This window comes from Bidens hawaiensis, unplaced genomic scaffold, assembly GCF_021521415.1.
Source record: "Bidens hawaiensis isolate Kalapana, Puna unplaced genomic scaffold, B.hawaiensis_p1.1 tig00036852_1, whole genome shotgun sequence".
NCBI lineage: Eukaryota > Viridiplantae > Streptophyta > Magnoliopsida > Asterales > Asteraceae > Bidens > Bidens hawaiensis.
This window is the reverse complement of record NW_027496442.1, coordinates 126,719-143,961: the sequence shown is the minus strand read 5'-3', so window position 1 is coordinate 143,961 and position 17,243 is coordinate 126,719. Positions and strand designations below refer to the sequence as shown.

The window sequence follows — 17,243 nt, the reverse complement described above, 5'->3', positions numbered from 1 at the left end:
TTGACATAAAAGTTTTACACTAATAATTTTTTGCCCCTCAACTTTAGTTTCATATATTTACTTTTTGATCCATCAACTTTGGTAATGAAACTTTTATCACAAAACTTTCACCATAACGAATCGAACCGATATCAACTAGCTTCTCGCCGTGTGCCCATCGCAAAACGTGGGACAGAAATACTTATTATTAATATGAACCTTAGATACACATATGAAATGGATTTAAAAAAATGAACATCCTCTTGTGTCCATGATTTTTAGCCTAATAATAATAATATGTCACATGCTCATTCATCTGATTATTGTTTTGTAGCACCATTTGGTTTATTAACATTCCATAAAAGTTATGTTAGTTCACCATGCAGAACTAATGACACCTGCGTGATTACTCGAGAGACTCTCCAAACTGCTTGTGGTACCAAACGCCACGAATATTTAGTGTCGAGTTTATTTGCATTTTCAACGGTATCATCTATTCCCGGGAAGCATTTGGACCCGTAACGATTGTGCTTTGATGGTGCATAAATCTAGTGTTTACAAAGACCATTATAAGAAAAATAACCGATCCAAAACCAAAAAAACCAAAACGAAACATAAAACTGACGTATTGGTTTTATGTTTTTGTAAAAACCTTTGGTTTTGCATGTAATAAACTGAACCGAATTTCTAGATTTTTATTTATTGTTTTAAGTAATTTATAAAGATTTAATAAATATGTAACTCAAATACTTTTAGCCAAATATATAATAGTCAATTTGTTAATAACTAACAAAATTAGTTATATCTAAATTCATTATTTTCAGCCAACTTTTTTTTTCTGGCTAAAATTTTCAAGCTCAAATGGCAAAAACCATAAAAACCGAAACCAAAACGAAGAAACGAAACCGAAAAATCCGAAACCGAACGGTTTTAAAAATTCAACAACCAAAATTTTGGTTTTTGGCTTGGTTTTAGCCCAAAACAGCACCACGCACACCCCTATTCTATCTTAAGTTTGTAAAAAATGTATATTTTTATTCGATATATTTGTATTCGAATATGATTACCCATTTGACATGTTTCATTTTTGAGTTATTTCATATAACCAGTTGACCCGTTAGAGATAAAACACAACCATAAACGACCCATTTCCGCATTCATAAGTAAACGGTCAAAAAAATGTACCATATGTTTATACCAAGGTCTTCCAGAGAGCCCGTCCCTATCTGTAAATGCTCGTTCCGCCATCATTAACCTGTCGTTGATTTCTCTCGTTCTCCATGGCTGATTTTTCCGCAAGAACGCCCAAACTTTTTTTTCTTTTATTTCCTAAAATCCAATGTTTAAAATTTTAATGTCCATTTTAATAATTATATGAGCTTGCAAGTTGCATGCAGTGGTGGATCTTGAACATATAATTTGGATGGACCGGACTCAATACATATAATAATTTTTTTTTCCGGAAAAATCACACTTCTAAGCGAAAAAGTTGAGTGGGTCGAGGCCCGGACTGGCTCATGATAGAATATTATTTTAACAGAAACTCGAGCGATACCTTGATCTCATCGTTTATCCGTACGACTGCATTATTCATTTTCTCTATAGATTGAGGTGTATGTTCTTGTCTGATAATTCAGTTTCCAAATCTTCTGCACTTTTCTGTATTAAATATTAATATTTAAAATTATTTAAATAATGTGACATAGTTATTAAATAAACTGACACAAAATGTTTATGAACATACATACCTGAAGCTCATTTACATATGAAGAATAATTAAAAGGCAATATTTCTTCATCTGCAAGCTGAAGTGCTACCAAACCCCAAATGCTTGCAGCTGTTATAAATATTGGGAGGCATTAAAATAAGAATAAAAAAATTTTTAATTTTTTTTCGGGTCGAGAATAAAATTATAATAAAAGTAGCTAAAAAGAAAACGGGCCAACGGGTCGAAAGTTAAACATTAAAACCTCCAAAATTCTTATTATTTAGATTATTCTTGCGAAAAACGAAACAAAAAGTGTTTATTACAGTGATAAAACCCGTTTTGAATTGTTACTTGATCCGCCCGTTTTGCAATAGCTAATCTTTATTTATGGAGTAACATAAATATGGTCTTTTTTTTTTTTGTAAAAACAGGTGAAAAAGTGTTACGGGCCAACCGGGCCCGAATAATTATCACGCGGATAAAAAGCCATTTTGAAATGTTACCTGACCCGCCCATTATGCAACATTTAATATTTAACTATTAAGTCAATATAACGGATTCTTGAGAAGCCCGGATTATATAATTTAAAACTGAGTTAATTACACACAGTGCCGGCTATGAGGCAGGGCTTGGTGGTCGACTGACACCCAGATAGGCCCGAAATTTTTTAAAGAAATTATATATATATATTTTTGAAAAAAAATGTGTATTCTTAATGTTTAACTCCAATTACTCAACTAATTCAAGGCCCAATTTTTTTTCACCTTTCGGCCCAAAAAGTTTTCACAATTCTCAGAGACGGCCCTGATTACATACAACATACCAGCTACATGTCTATGAAACATCGGGTCACCAAACTTGCTCATCCAAACAAAATCATCATACATCGAGTGGTAGACCGGGTAGTCTGCAAGAAATATTGCTTAAATAAGCGAATGCCACGTAGCCAAATATGTTTTAAAAAAAGTTCATACATGCATACATATGTATATGTATGTAACTTACTATCTCCAAAAGATATGTCAGCTGCAGGAACACCAATATGCACTAAAAATGCTGCATAATCTGATTCTCCGTCTCCTAGCCGTCCAATCTTTTTTTGTTTTTTTATAAAAATATTTATTATGTATGAAAATAAAAATATTATGTTGAGGGCAGGAAGGTAATTTTGAAAGACTAACCTCAGGATATTTGGTGGTTTGTATCCAAGAATCATAAACTGTTTGTGACGAGTTGTCCGGATCTTGAACCTTTAAAATGAAAAGTTGGAGCGAATTTTAAACTACTGGACTGAAAACCGCAGTTTACTCTTGTTATTATTTGTCTAGATGTGGAAAATGGACAGGCTGGGCAACGGGTCAAAATGAGTAACACTTGGCATCAAGACTGCTAAACGGGTCAGGTTGGTCGACGGACCCCAGCCCGATAGGCCCAAAATTTTTATTTTTTTTAAATTATATTTGTTTTTTTAAAATATGTATTCTTAATGTTTAAACTCAATTACTCAACTAATTCAACTCCCAATTTTTTTCTCTGTCACCGGCCCAAAAAAAATTCATGATTCTCGGAGAAACCCCTGATGTACCTGAAAGTTTTACATGAACGACAAGTGTATTTGTGGGTTGACAGTTGACACGAACACGACCCGTTTAACCCCGATTTTTTTTTAATATTAATACTTTGAAACTCTAAATTTACATATTATTTATTAAGCAATTATGCTTTAAACTATGTTATATTGTTTTTAAATTTTGGCATAAATCATAACCTAATATTTTAAGTTATCATATAAAACGCGTTTTAAAAATGTAATAAAACTAACAACTGGGTTACGAACCTGTTGGGCTAATACGAACACGACCCGTTTAGCTAATCGGGTTTTCATGTTTTACCCGGCCCGAACCCGTTTAGCCTATATCCAAACCGGCGAATTTTGTGTATGGTTCATGTTGTGTCTGAAATTCATATAATTAAATATACGCGCCAGGTTATGTTGACCTGAAAACCTTTTATATACAATTTTTTTTCTAATAAAGTAGTAGTGTGTTAAATATGATTAAAAATCCATATAGTTAAAAGAAAAACGGGTCGAAAATGCCACCTCTTTAGATAGTGGCTACTCTAAACCCGTTCGTCACGTTTCCTTTTTAACCAACTTTTTTATTTAACCTTTTATAAGTAAACGGGTTGAAACTTTCACCTATATTTACCTGTTTTGTAACTTCTATAATTAAGTCATCAAGTTGTGGAGTTGCATAAGCGTAAAATCCTGCTCCAGCAACCGCAACGTCAACGTTTAAGTATGCAACAACTTTCGATGCGAACATTTCTCTGTTTTCTTCAACCCATTCCGTCGATCCAACCTTAAAAAAAAGCAAAAAAAAAAATTTATAAATAAATAAAAAAATATTTTTATAAAAATAGTTTTAGAAAGATGGAAACCAGTCCATATTCTTCTGCATCCCAGTTGCAAAAAATAATCGTTCTTCGCGGTTTCCAACCTTCTTTCCGCAGCTTCTCAAATCTTTCTGCAACCTGCATTTTATGTAATAAGCAGAATACATGTTTTTACGACATTGTGCCCGACAGTTTTGACCCGTTTATGGGTAACCGGGCTTTTTGTATCCAACGGGTCAAATGTGTAAACTTGAAAAAAATAAAATAAAAAATAAATAATAATAATAATTACCTCGAGCAGGGCTGCAGTGCCACTGTTGGGATCAGCAGCTCCAAATGTCCAAGCATCGCGGTGATTACCTAGAATAACAATCTAGATACAAGGTTTACACATGTTAAATAACTAGCGTGTCAAATATGATTAAAAGTTTGTTAATATATTAATAATTAACTAAGAAACGTCGCGGTGACAATTTAAAAGGTCAAATTATAAGAAAGTAACAACGTTGGATACCGCTACTAATAAAAAATTTAACATACCTATCTGGTTCCTCTGACCCTTCAATTATACCAATGACATTTTGAATTGTGCTTATGACTTGCTTCGCCTGCAAGACCGATTTAAACATTATTACCAAGTTTACCGCGTGATCCAGTTCAAACACCCCCCCCCCCCAAAGCGTTTTTGTCCAAGCTTTGCCACTTACGGAGTTACAGGTACTTCATTCCATTTTAATGGATTGTTTTAACCCCAAAAACTGAATATTATTTTATAACACATTTACCTTATAACTAAGTTCTATAACCCCTGGACCCGGTCCAATCATATAAACCGGAGCATCTTGATCACCTTGCCACCCTTCATCCGCCACTACACCATCAATAGCCCTCAATATCTCCTCACCGTCGGCACCAGATATCGGCAACGATGGTATCAACGGGACGTCACCGCCCCGTTCCACCTCCTCCGACAACCTCTCACACCCCTCCATACTACTAGCCCACCCCGGTGTTGTCGGGTCACCCGACCCTTTAAACACCGTCCCGACCTGGACGCCACTAGGCGGCATCCACTTATCATCCGGAAACCACTTCGTACCTGCCCCGCCCCCACCGTAATCCTTACGGTCGGTGTATATTAACACACCGACCGCACCCGCGTGATACGCGTTCTCGACTATCCCACCCCGGAACATCTCGCCGTATCGCGCCAGCACGATACAACCCGAGATATTAAACCCGTAATTTTTTACAGTCGTGTAGCCTTCTACACGACCATAATTTACATACGTCACTGGCCTAGTGACTGTACCAGGCCTGGCGTACACATAGAACGTGGGTACCACTTGGTTTGCCACGTCAGCATACGGGTCGTCTTTATAGACCACCTGTTGGAGAGAGAAAGTGGTGGGGGGTTTAGGGGTGGGTGAGTTAATTTTAATGAGCGTGTGTCTGGGTAAGTGAGTGAGACAACGTATTCTGCTAAATGTGTTTTGATGTGATTGGATGTTAAAGTTGATAAGACATGTGATGTTGCCTCGGCGTTGGCGGTGGACCCAGCGATGTGAGGGCGGCGCGTGAGGGTGCACAGATGGTTAGATATTGATTGGTTGTTGAATAATGACGGGGATATGTATAGGGAGTGGTAGTAGGATTTAGATGGTGGTGAAGTTAATAAGTAAGATAATGTGGTGGTTATAGCTATGATAGTGGTTATGATATTGCTTACCATGGTGGTGGTTTTTTGGATTTGTTATAAAACTTTGGTGTGTTTTTTTTTTTCCATTTAGTGACACATTTTGATTTCATTTAGTACATTAAAGTATTGAATGATTGATAAAAAAGAATGATATTGGAGTGTTTGTTGGAGATTCTTTACACTCCACCTCCTTTTGTTTCTTTATGAAAAAAATTGTAAATTTGTAGGAATAATTGCATAGGTGGCAAATATTATTTTTCTTTTTCATTGATAATGTATTTTGGGTGTTTAGTACATTTGTCTGTCACTGGGTCATCAATACAAGAACCGGTGACAACTAGTTAGCACCATTGGTATGAGGGAGTGTGGGACTATGAAATAAAAGTTTCTATATAGTTTACTTATATACGAATAGAGTATTTTTTTAGGCGGATTTTATTAAAAGGCAACTAGAAAAAAGCTCGACTGCCCAAACCAGTAAGAAAAACAAGAATTTACAAATGATAGATGTATTATGGAGAATGAGTTTGTAATGCCGGTTATGGAAATGATCAAATTTCTCAAGAAATAATTGATAATCAAAGCCGAGAAATCGAACTAAAGGTTTCAAAAGAAATGTTATTCTATATTAAATTTAGTCATAAACTAATACATTAAACCCTAACCAACGAAAATAGATAAACGTGAAAACGAAATAAACATAATATAGATAAAAGTAATTATTTAAATTAACTCTAATGGAGTCAGCTTTTCATTTGCATTTACTGCATGAAAAAAAAAGTGATGTTGAAGTGTGACATTGGTGGAGGTGGTCTTTCACTACAACTAATTTTGTTGCTTTATAAAAGAAGTATAAATTCTAGATATTTTAAGGTTACCTTGCTTTTTTGTTAATCTGCTATATTTGTTAGTAGCAGTGAATAATTGCATGGGTTCGAATCACGCATCTAGAATTTTATGAGAACTTGGGAAAGGGGGGGTTGATTCCAACAAGTGTATACCAATAATATGAAGTGCTCGTATGTTAAGAAATTAAACATATATCACATTAAGTATGTCGTATTTGCGTGAAGTCGTGAATATTGTGTCATGTAAGTAATGGTGTTCTTAAATTTGAGAATGTTATTTCGTTCTAGAGTTGAAACACAGTCTGCTCAGTGTCTCGCAGATCTGTGACAAGGTGTTTCAGCTCATTTCACAAACAAAGAGTATCTGGTTTTAAAACCTGGTATCATCATATTGGAAGATTGAGTTCTTGTTTGATCACTAAGAAATAATAATGCTTACGTGATCGACATGAATAAATATGTTCCATATGAAATCACTTGTTTATTTTTAAAAGTGTCGGAACATAATGCCATGCTTTGACATCGTCGTCTTGGTCAGGCGAATGTTAAAACTTTAAACCGTCTTGCTAAAAACAACATTGTCTATGGTTTACCTGTTAAAGATTTGTAACTATTGAGAAATGTGTGGCTTGTGCTCTTAGAAAACATCATCGTAAATCTCACAAGGCAAAACTGGTCAACACCATCTCCTCGGTTTTTCAATTGCTTCATATGGACTTGTTTGGTCCTGTTCATGTATTGAGTCTTTCTCGCAGTTCTTATTGTCTGGTTATTACTGATGACTACTCACATTTTACTTGGGTGTTTTTCTTGTCAAATAAGAGTGAACAACAAAATTGATAGAACGCTTTGTGGTGCTAATGGAGAATCAACTCAACTTGAAGCTTAAAAGGAGTGCTAATGGCACACAATTCAAAAACTCAACATTAAATCATTTTTGTGCCAGAAAGGGAGTGCTCAGACAATAACACTCAGCTCGTACGCCACAACAAAATGGTTTAGCTGAGAGAAGGAACATAACCTTAATTGAAGCTGCACAGACCATGTTATGCGATTCGAAGCTAACTCTGTTCTTCTGGGCTGAAGCGGTCAACATAGCTTGTTACGTTCAGAAACGGGTGTTTATCAACAAATCACAGGTGAAGAATCCTTATGAGATTTTCTATGGTCACAAGCCCACTGTAGCACACTTTTGTGCGTTTGAATGCCCATGCATTATGCTAAATTTCGAATCAACTCCAAAGTTTGGAGCTAAAGCCGATGATTGTTACCTTGTTGGGTATGCTGGTCGCACTGCCTACAGAGTCTACAACAAGGCAACGAAGCAGATTGTAGAATCTTATGATGTGCACTGGCTAGAGGAGAATGAAATCGATGCTCATGTCGGTCCTGACTGGTTATTTGATTATAATGAATTGTTTAAGCCATTTAATGTGTTTCTAGTTATTGATGAAGGAAACTCAGGTGCAGGGTTTCGAATATTGTTGATGAAGAAGAAGATATTTCTGTTGGGTTTCAAAAGTCTCCGGTGCTGGGTATCGATCCGTCAGAATTGTCTAATAATGTTTAGCCTTCGTCTTCAAGCCCACAAGAACATGTAAATGAGACTGATTCTTCTCAAAAGTCTCCTGAAGAATGTGAACTATGTGCTGCTGACACATCTGCGGCTGATGTTTCGTCAGCAAAGGGGGAGAGCACCATTCACCAAATTTTTGGTAGCACTCTATTTCCAGATGTCATACCAAACGAATACATTGCTAGTACCTCGTACACACATAATACCTCATCATCTTGATGGAGGAACCCTCTCTCTATACTTATTGAAGATCCAACAAATTTACCGGCTACCAGTTCCGTTCCCGATCACTCCGTTCCATCAAGAATTCAACGAGACTATCCAATCGAGAATGTCATAGGCCCCTAGAAACTGGTGTCTCAACCAGAAGTCAGACAAGACACATCAACAGTTGTCTATATTCCTGTTTTATTTCTCAGATTGAACCAAAGTCTGTTGAGAAGGCATTGCAAGAACCAAGTTGGGTGGAAGCTATGCATGAAGAGCTGAATCAGTTTGATAAACTAAATGTTTGGAGATTGGTTGAGTTACCTGTTGGAAAAAAGCATTAGACACGAGATGGGTTTTCCGCAACAAGCAAGATGACACTGGGGTTATTGTTCGAAACAAAGCTTGGCTTGTGGTTTGTGGTTTTCTTCAGGTTGAAGGTTTAGACTACACTGAAGTGTATGCTCTGGTGGCTCGCCTTGAGGCCATTCGGATTTTCTTGGCATATGCTTCCTACATGGGTTTCACGGTTTATCAAATGGATTTCAAGACAACGTTTCTGTATGGAGAAGTAAAGAAGGAGATACATGTGGACCAGCCACCGGGTTTTACTGATTCGAAGCACCCTACTCACATCTACAAGTTAGACAAAGATCTCTATGGTCTTCATCAGGCTCCTCGGCATGGTATGCCACTTTGATGGCTCATATATTGGGACATGGATACAAGCGAGGGACCATCGATCAGACTTTGTTCCTTAAAACTGTTGGGAAAGATCTTATTTTGGTTCAGATTTATGTGGACGATATCATTTTCGGTTCCACCAGTACTGCTCTATGTTCTGAATTTGAGGAGGTAATGAAGAAGAGATTCGAGATGAGTTCATTGGGGGAGATGACGACATTTCTGGGGTTGCAGGTTCGTCAGAATTTGACAGGAAATTTGTTACATCAAGGAAAATATGTCGAGGACATGTTGGCGAAATTCGAGTTCCAAGATTTTAAGAGTGCGGCGACTCCTATGGCGGAAATACCACTTCTTTCATCTGATCCTGAAGGGAAATCCGTAGATCAAACGTACCATCGATCAATGATCGGATCCCTGATGTTTCTCACCGCTAGTCGCCCCAACATCATGTTTGCAGTCTGTCAATAAGCGCGTTTCCAAGCTAATACTAAACTTTCTCACCTAACTGTTGTTTAACGTATTTTTAGATATTTGAAAGGGCAAGCGAAGCTTGGTCTTTGTATCCCAATAACTCAGATTTTGATCTATATGCTTTTGCTGACAGCAATTATGGAGGTGATGATATTGACACAAAGTTTACGTCTACTGGATGTCAATTCTTGGGTGATCGCCTTATTTCATGGCAATGCAAGAAACAACAAACGGTGTCCACATCCACTGCTAAGGCTGAATACGTTGCTGCCTCCGCTTGCTGTTCACAGGTTATCTGGATGCAACACCAATTGCTGGATTACGGTTTGGAATTTCTTGACACTACTATTTTTTGTGATAATGATGCTGCTATTGTATTGTTAAAAATCATGTTCAACATTCTAAAACCAAGCGCATTGATATAAAAATTCATTTCATTCGTGACTTTTACGACAGGAAATTGATTCATCTTGAACAAGTTCACACTGATAATAATGTGGCAGACTTATTTACAAAACCGGTCGGAACATCCAGATTTAATGTGCTTTAGGATTTATTAGAATGTTACGTTTTGACGATTGAGTCTTTTTTAGGTTAAATTTGTACATAAAAGTTTTCCTTTATGTTAAAATGTTTTCACAAATTTAGGGGAAGAAAATTCAAATATATAAAAAAGTGTGTGTGAGTTTTATATTCAAAAATACAAAAAGAGTGTACGTGTAATATATAAATTTTGGCTTTTGGTTTTTTTTATACATGGGAAGTGATATGATTATTAAGTTACAATCTTTATAGAAGGTCAAAATGTTGATAAATGATAATTTGATCCAACCTTTGAAATATGATAGACAAATTGATTTTTTTTTGCCTAACGTGTGAAGTTACTAGGCTAAAAAGGCTTTTGAACAATCACTGATTTGTATGGTAGATTTCCATGATGCGTAAAATTTTGAAGTGATATAAACTAAATCTGTTAGACTTACTGTGGAGAGTCATTTTAAAGATTTATGCATGTCTCTAAATACATCTCTTTGAAAGGTAGGCAGAAAAGAAATTACCGAGTCATACACGAGCCCATTAGTGTCATGATCACCAAAAGAAAGTAAAATATTTTGTTTTTATTTATTGATTAAAAAAATATAAAATAATAATGCTATTAGTATATAATGTTGATATTAAAATTGTTTTAAAGCTTATAAGGGTCAAACTAGAACTACAAGGGTGGAACATTCAAATAAGTTCTAAACACTTTGAATGTAAGGCGTGTATGTCCGGACGGTATGTAAATCCAACGTTCAACCTTAAAGCTTAAAATTTTTTTGTGTAATTAAAAAAATTTTGATCAAGCACTAGGGGGTTGGAGTCAAATTGGGATGATATGGAGAAATCCAAATACGCTTTGAGAAGAGATAAGAGGCATCATAGGTCCATAAGTGATGTCAATCTAAGCTTTATGCCTAATTGAAACTAATGCATATCACTGATACAATGAAAATCATGCTAAGTATCTAAATACCTGCTATCAACCTGCTCTCTATGTCATAATAATGTTGAAAATGAATCAATGCGAAAACATCTTAATCAGTATGATTCCATGTTCGGATCTTTTCATAAAAGTGTGCCCATTTAAAAAAAACTGAAATTTGATCCCGAAATATGTTAGAACTACTGAAGGCCGGATGGTAAAAATTGTTTTTGTTTTGACTTTATCTTTTAATTTTCATTTTTACATTTTTTGCGTCTTTAATTTTACCTCATGATTACTCTTGTTGAAACAAATGCGTTAAGGAATCGTCTTTTAAACATGGATCAGATTTGTGTTCTTTTATGTTCTCGGCCCATGGTGAACTAGTTTGATCAGTTGGGTTCTTTGGCCCATGAGACTTGGTTTTGTTGGCCCAAATGGCTATAAAATGTTCTCGGCCCATAAGGTTTTCGCCCCAGATCCAAACACAATCGAAGTTTAAAAGGCAGTTTACCTGGTTATGTGTATTATTATTCACTATTATTAAATCTGCTTAATCAAATATCATCTTTAGATGTTGTACCAACAGAAAAAGAAACAAGACGCTTAGATACCGTTACCTCGCCTCCCTTCTTAAGCCATTGTAGCTTAGGTTTGGGATGACTCTCTGTTTTCAAAGCCAGCTTACGAACTGCCTCTTCTGAGATCAAGTTATCACAAATCAATAACAAAGGTGCAAACCTTCATCAAGATAGGTAACGTGGAGTGAAATATGTTATGCTTAAGCCAGTCATCACCATATGCCTTTGGTGTATAACAAGAACGCATAACCACCAAGTTCACCCCCACATCACCGGCCACAACCGCTCCCTCGTACTCTGGTTCTTAATCATACTCTAGGTCATTTTCATAATCTTCATTCTAATCATCCTCAGATTCAACAAGCAAATGCCTCTTACTAGCTTGTTTAAAATCAACTTGTCGATCCACTTAAAAAACTTCACCCCACTACTACTAGCCCCCCTTAAAATATGACCCAGTATTGTTAACCCTCGGCCTCTGCTAACTAGGCATGACACGAGGTCCTACACCACCCGACCCCGAATTTCCTCCAGTAGGGACCGGTGAATATGAACTGCCCACCCAACGATTTTGTTTTCAAAAGCCAATGCCTCGGGGATTGTTAATAGATAAAAAAGATTTACAGAGTCCAAGATCTGAACCCTTAAACCCCAAATATACCAAGTAACGAGTTATTCACCTGTTTCTTGAATATCATTATGAGCAACCAATTGGTAAAACTCGGTTGTATAATTATCAACCGATTTGGATCCCTGCTTTAGATTCTGCAAACGTTGATACATCAACAGTTGAAAGCTGCGAGGCAAAAAGTTAGACCGCAAACACTTTTTCATCTTGGCCCATGTCACAATCCTTGACTTCCCGAGTCTAGTTCGTGTCAACTTAAATTGTTTCCACCATGCTAATGCCCTCCCACGTAGCCTTGTAGTGGTCAAAGGCACCCACTTATTTTCAGGCACCTCTTTGAATTCAAACGCCTCCTCTACAGTATCCAACCAATCAATGAACCCTTCCTAATCTAAGCTATTCCCATGAAATTCTGGGATATCAATTCGTATCCCAACATCCCAACGCCGGTTGCCATATCCATGGTCTCGCCTTGGTTCCCTCTCGTAAATCTATTCGGAAGACGAACCATCATTACAAAAAAATGGATTATCAAAGTCATGCCTCTCCCTATTTTAAGGCGCATGCCTTCTACGATTCATCAAGTTAGTCATTCGATCAGTCAGTTGATTGACTACTTGATCAAATCGTTGCTCCACCCGTGCCATAAAGCTTTGTTCTTACACTCGTTCATTAACCTCATCGAGTGGTCTGTTTCTCCTTAAAGGCATTTTGAACCAGGAATTCAGATCTGATACCAACTGATGCAGCATAATAATAGTAAAAGAAGGCTAATTACGTTGATTCTTCGAATACCCGTGATGATCCTTCCCCAAACACCCATATTCGACCCCAAAAGGCAAGAATTCGAAAAATCAATTCGTTTTTATTAAAATATGATCATTGATCAGTCATAAGGTAACTTAACATATTATTAAAGCATCCAATACGGTTGGCCAACAAAAATAACCACAGGCCAAACAACAGCCCGAAAGAAAACCCAAAAACTAGACAAAAAACATAAAAATGGCCCACAAGTCTATTTAGAAGGCTTATTTCAAACATATAAATGGGATAAGCTACCTACGGATGGTTATCACAATTTGGCCCACGCTCCAACGGATGTTTTGATTGGTAGCACGCTTGAAATGGAGGCCCGTAGCCCAAGTTATGCCCATTTTCGTGTAGCACCTCTGGAAACGCGATCTTAGGCCTCCAGAAACATAATGGCCCGATCTTGTACAATTGGTCCCACATTTAACTTATGATGTGTTGGTAGGCCCAATCGACCTTGAAATGCTTTCCTCAAAGTATTTTATGATATACTAATTAAATCATGTAGTTTTGTGGGTCCCATCTTAGGAGAAGCGGCGAAGCTGAAAGTCGATATGGCATTTCGGTATTACCGTAATACGATAAATTTGATGTGGTGGGAATTTGATGAATTTAAAAATAGCACACCACTTCATTTTATGAAAGTAAATAAAGAGTGGTGTCCCCGCAAAGTCCACTTTCTATACATGCTTTAGTCATTAGTTATATTTTTAGGGTGATGATATGGACTAAATTATATATAAATATTATAGATATTTCCTACATTTTAAATAGCTTTTGACGTTGTTTTTATTTAATATTACTTTCAACTGACACATATTTAAAGTTTAAAGGTTTCATGAGACAACGAGTTTAAAACTAAATAAATGATTGTGTGAATGCATTGTAGGTGTCGAAGTGTTGGACTTCAAATTTTACAAGACATATAGGCTGGGCCCACAAGAAGATCAAAAGAAATAAAGGATTTATAACCAGAAAATAAACTCGTGGGCTTTAATATTTGTTGGAGCTAAAAAATAAAACCCTAATATATATATATATATATATAAAGAGACGAGAGCAGACATGAAAAAATAATATATATTGTTTTTCTAGGTTTTGGTTTTTGGTGTGAGTGGACGGGGGCAGCAAAGCAGATTATATATATTATTTTGGGTTCTTATTTGTGGTAGAAAAGAAGGCAGGCGAAAGAAAGAATAAGAATATATAATTATTGGTGGTTGACTCACAAAAGAAAGGCAGCAAACAGGGGAATAATTATTTTGTTCGTCGGCCGCTACAATGTTGGAAAAACTTGATGTGAAGTCAAGAATATAATATTGGTTTGGTGGTGTACATCTCTTGATTGGAGACAAAAGTCAAAGAAGAATACATAATTGGTTTGTTTTATTAATTTTTTGATATGAATTATTTTTGTGAACTAGTTATTACTTTTGTTCCATACGTTGTTATGAGTAGCTAAACCTTTATACTACCTAGGTTTTGGTTGAGTACTAGTTTAAATTAATGATTTGACGAACTATTTATTTAACTTTGGTTGATTTAATATTATGGTAAAATTTTTAATTGGTTTGGTCATAATATTGTTGCGTAATAGAATCTAGTTTATTGCTTTAATATTTATTCTACTTGTGTTTAATAATTTTTGGTGATTGTTAGATACATGATTAGGTTGGCTACTTTGTGTTTTCAACTTTTTTGCGGTTTATGGTCGAAATAACCGTAGGAGTAAATTATAAAAGTTTATTAGATTTGTATTGTTCTTTCACTAGAGAGACCGGGAGGTGATTTAGTGTTGTGTCATCTTTGTCTTTTGCGAGTTTGGATAATAATTGCACGGGAGTGAGTTATCCTAGCTCCCTTAGATTATTGTGATACAAGTTTTGTTCAAGCTAATTAAAAAAACCCCTTTATATTAATATATATTGTATCCGAAGAGACCGAGAGGTGATTTGGGTTGTGGGGTACCATAGTATTATTAGGTAAAGTGAGACCGGGAGGTGATCCAACCCTTTAACAATTGAGCTTCACATGTCATTAGAGTTCTAGGGTGTCGTCGGTGAGGTCGGGAGGCGATCTAGCGTACTTTAGTGGTCTTTAGTGTCATATTTTTTAAGATATTGTTTTTCAACCAAGTCAAGTTCGTTAGCTATTAAGTTTAACTAGTAGGATTCCATTACCTAGGTAGTCGTTTCTCGCATATTAGTAAAACCCAATTTTTATAAAGTTTTATTTTTTTAGTTTAAATTTTAATTAGTTAAGTTTTATTAGTTTATTTAATATAAAAAAATTCTAAAAAATCAAAAGAGAGTCTAGGTTAGTAATCTTTTAGGTTCAATAATTAGAGTTTACCCATAGTGTCCTAGGTTCGATATCCGTTCTTACTTGCTAACTACATTGCGACCGGTACACTTGCCGATTGTGTGCTTTTTAGGTGAATTCGGTAAAACTTGATATTTAATATTATATACGTTTTTCACACATCAGGTGAAAATGCCTAAGTTCACAATGCAAAATAATAATAATAATAATAATAATAATAATAATAATAAATAAAAATAAAAGGGTATTCCAGAAGTTTACCTGAAAAGCAAAAAAAGATAGAGAGGTTATGTATTGTAAAATGCCAAAGAAGCATTTTAAAAAACATAGAAAAACAGGCAAAATGTGCACGTACTAGACGGGCCGAGAGCTTACGTGTTACCTTGGGGATGGTGACTCTATTGGGGCTTGAGGTCTTAGTCAATAAATATTTATCTTAGGGAATACAGAGTACAAAGTCCTATAATACATAAGACATGCTCGTACGACCTTCACATGACCATTCATCCATGAAATTCCTCCTAAATTAACATTAGTTCTTACCATTAAAGAGTTCTTGTCTTACGGTGATAGGTCAAATAGCTTGCTTGACCCTAGCTTTGAAATGCTTGAGATGGGGCAGGACTAGTCGTGGCTTCCTCAGTGTGGGACCCAAATTTGATTGATACACTAAAAGATAATGATACATGCAATTGGCTGCCTGATAGGTCGGTGGTTGGGTTTATTTGAACAAAAAATTGTGGTTTTTGCGTTTTCTATTATTAACTAAAGTAACCTAAATGTTTTGAATACCAGTTTTTGGCTTCTATTTCCATTGCAGAATTCTTTTTCAGACGAAAAAGGTTTAAGTGTGAAGATATTTGATGTGGTCTATAATATAATACTATTAGATAATCATTTCATACACTTTTAAATCCTTTTGAGCTAACTTTTATTGAATATTATCGTTATTTTGTTCGTATCCAAAATTTTAAAGTTTTAAGAGACTATAAACTAAACTAGTGTTTGAACTAAACTTGAGACCAGCAAGTAAATAACCATAATAATTAGATCACATGAAATAATTCGGGTTCGTTTCATGAAGTGATTTAATTAATTTTCTTTGTAAAAATATATAAAATTATAAAAATAAGTTAATTGATAAGCATGCATAGATATACGAATAAATAATGAATTAACAAATATGTTCGTGTGTTGAGAAATTAAATGAAATATGAGAATTAAGTTACTCATAGAAAGTCATATATATTGAGTCTTGAAAATTAAAGTGAGTTTAATAGTAAAATTAAATGTATTGATTGTGTGTTCGTAAAATTCAATCCTGGTAGACAATGTCAAGATGCTAAAAGTCAACTGGGCCAGGACTCAGAGCCGGCTTTGAAAAGACGAAATTTTTTTTGGGCCAAAGGCGAAAATCTTTTTAGGCCTTAAGTAAAACAAACTCTTTTTTTTGTTTAAACAATTTAATTTTAAGTGAGCTTACTTACTACTTAGTTATGATTTGAGTTGTGTAAAAATAAACATAAATATGTCTCAACTAATACCAGAACCTACAACCTCTTGGTTAGATGTCATATCTCTTTGCTACGAGACCAAGCTAGTGGTTATGAAATTATGTTGAAACATTGATTATACATAATTTTTTTTATAAAAAGACATAAAAAAATTCTAAATTTTTTTTTCAGGTCTAGCAGGGCGCTGGGCCTGTAGCCGTCGACTACCCGGCCACACCCCTAGGCTGACCCTGGGCCAGGTGCAATTGTGCAAATCAAATGAATTATATTACGAAGTATAAAATGGGTCGGAAGCTAAATGGATAGATATATAAGTTATTTTGAGGCTTGCATAAGAGGGGAAGTCGC

General features: G+C 35.6%; 1 pseudogene across 1 annotated transcript; it reads right to left on the bottom strand.

Annotated features, from left to right (window-relative positions):
• Positions 1-344: 344 nt before the first annotated feature.
• Positions 345-5,824, bottom strand: LOC143588880 (putative glutamate carboxypeptidase LAMP1; annotated as a pseudogene). Its single transcript, XR_013145180.1, has 12 exons — positions 4,870-5,824; positions 4,621-4,692; positions 4,377-4,457; positions 4,130-4,222; positions 3,898-4,050; positions 2,869-2,937; positions 2,693-2,780; positions 2,511-2,594; positions 1,728-1,816; positions 1,535-1,638; positions 1,165-1,308; positions 345-527 (listed from the first exon to the last, which is right to left on the bottom strand). The product of XR_013145180.1 is annotated as a putative glutamate carboxypeptidase LAMP1 (transcript).
• Positions 5,825-17,243: the final 11,419 nt, after the last annotated feature.